This window comes from Montipora foliosa, chromosome 4, assembly GCF_036669935.1.
Source record: "Montipora foliosa isolate CH-2021 chromosome 4, ASM3666993v2, whole genome shotgun sequence".
Classification (NCBI taxonomy): Eukaryota; Metazoa; Cnidaria; class Anthozoa; order Scleractinia; family Acroporidae; genus Montipora; species Montipora foliosa.
The window spans coordinates 31,247,632-31,250,131 of NC_090872.1; the positions used below are offsets into that span (position 1 = coordinate 31,247,632).

The 2,500-nt window shown below is 42.9% G+C and overlaps 1 pseudogene; it reads right to left on the minus strand.

Moving 5' to 3' along the window:
• LOC138001214 (golgin subfamily A member 4-like) overlaps positions 1-2,500 on the minus strand; it is a 14,383-nt pseudogene that overhangs the window by 7,140 nt on the left and 4,743 nt on the right.

The following is a 2,500-nucleotide window of genomic DNA, read 5'->3' on the forward strand; positions in this document are numbered from 1 at the left end:
AGAAGAGCTTATCTGTCTGATAAAAGCAATGTACAGCAACTTTGAATGCGCAGTCGTGGAAGAAGGTGAAACAACAGAATGGTTTCAAGTTCAGTCTGGAGTAAAACAAGGGTGCACCATGTCAGGTTTTCTTTTCTTACTATCAATTGACTGGGTCATGAGCAGAACTACAGAGGGTAGGAGAACTGGCATACGATGGAAGCTCACCTCGGTCTTAGAGGATCTTGACTTTGCAGACGACATTGCCTTATTGTCATCTAGATGTGTTGACATAGAAGATAAGACCAGTAGGCTTGTCGATCAAGCTGCCAGAGTAGGACTTAAGATTAACGCGAAGAAGTCAAAAGTTATGCGAATAAATGCCAGAAACGACCAAAGAATAAAAGTAAATGACGAGCAGGTAGATGACGTTGAGGAGTTTTTGTACCTAGGTGCTCTGCTGGACAAAGAAGGCGGGGCGACCAAAGACATACAACAGAGACTAAGTAAAGCCAGACAAACTTTCTACAAGTTGCGAAGAATTTGGGACTGTAACGAAATTAGCAGGAAGACGAAAATTCAATTGTTCAAAGCAATTGTCAGAGCAGTTTTGATGTATGGCTGCGAAGCTTGGAAACTCACGAAAACAGAAGCAAAGAAGGTGGGCGCTTTCCAATACAAATGCATGAAACGCATACTGAGAATAAGATGGCCACGGACCATCTCGCACCAACAAATCCAGGAGACCACAGAAGTGAACAGAACGAGTGATGAGATCAGACGCCGAAGATGGAATTGGATCCGGCATATATCGAGGAAGAACAGAGAGGAGCACTGTGTTACAGCATTGGATTGGAGGCCAGAGGGGAGGAGGAGACCAGGTCGACCAGAAACAACATGGAGGAAAATGGTTGAAGACGAAAGACGAGTAGCTGGGTGGCAATCATGGACGACTGTCAGAGCTTTAGCAGCAAACCGAAGTGGATGGAAAGAGAATGTCAAAGCCTTATGTGCCTTATGGCACGAAGAGATATAGAGATATTTTAATCTGGAGTTAGCGTTAAATTAATCAGCTTCTGAACAACTGGGCCCTGATGTGTCGGCGTTTAGTTCTGGCTATTTGTACTTGCACCTGCCTTACGTCTCCGTCTTTCCAGATTGGCCAAAGTAAGTAATGATTGTGATCTTTGAGTATTGATCACTATTACATAATTACCAAAAGCCCAAACGTCAGACCATAATCCGCCTGAAGATCGCAAGAACTCAGGATCTGGGATAGGCACTTTGCTCTTGTAACACTCGTCAGAAAGCGTTTGCTTGCACCAAGGAGATCTGAGAAAGTGAATTATTTCATTATTTCAGTATTTGCAAACAAGGCTAACGTTTTTTGCCATCAAAAACTTGGCGCCCAATATGGCGGCCACGAGGATTTGGGCTCCTCTTTTATTAGCTATTTTAATCAACTTTAAGCTTCAATTTTACAGCTACATATTCTTGAATGAAGACTTTAACTCTGTCAAATCCATTCTAAGAGGAAACGGTTCGCTTGGTAGCGACGACTTTTGAAGTTTTACTCAACAAGGGCTCGCCGGCATGGCAGAATTCGATGGCCTATTACGAAATGGGTTAAGCATGGTTATGTACTGCTTGCGGAGACGGATTATTCCTTGTTATCGATAGATATTACAGTTTATATGGATGTGGAGAGGAACCCTGGCCCTATTTCTTCTGAGGAGAGCTATGATTTACGAAAGCAAACCCAGACTAACACAAGCAAGACTCTAGTTTATGGCAGAAACTATCTACTCGGTTTGAGAAAGAATGCTGGTAAACCTTCGAGCACTGTCTTTGAGACGCTTAAGAAACTACGCTTGCTCAGGTTTCGTGGTTGTCGTGGGGGTTCGAGGAAAGATGTTCAGCAAGTGGAGGAGAGAACTGTTCAGGATATTTCTGTCGTCATTGGACGAAGAGTGGAAAGAAGTGGATTTCGAGTTAAACATCGCCATTTGGAAAATTTGCATAATTCAACTCGTATTTCTAATGAAAGGCTTTCAATAGTCGATAAGAGAGGAATTAATTTGCATAATCTGTGTCCACTTAAGCGGATCCATGACAACAAACAAGACAAATCGCCTTATTCACCAGCTAGCGAAGTGGAATTATTACATTTAAACATCAGGTCTCTCAAAGACCGCACAAATCTACTAGAGCTGCGGGAACTCGCCTCGGAACGGAAAAGCAGCATTATCACAATTTCGGAAACTTGGCTCAACACATCGGTAACCTCTGCGGAGATACAAATCAATGGCTACAAGCTTCATAGACTCGACCGGCTTCATAAGAGAGGAGGTGGTGTTTGCGCATATATCCACAAGGATCTCAAATCATCCGTTATAAAAGACCTTTCATCCATTTCTGACCAAAATTTCCATCAACTGTGGCTTAATGTCCAATACAAGAAATTAAATTCTGTTGTCATCTGCGTGACTTACCGACCAGACGACTCTCCCCTGAGTTCGTT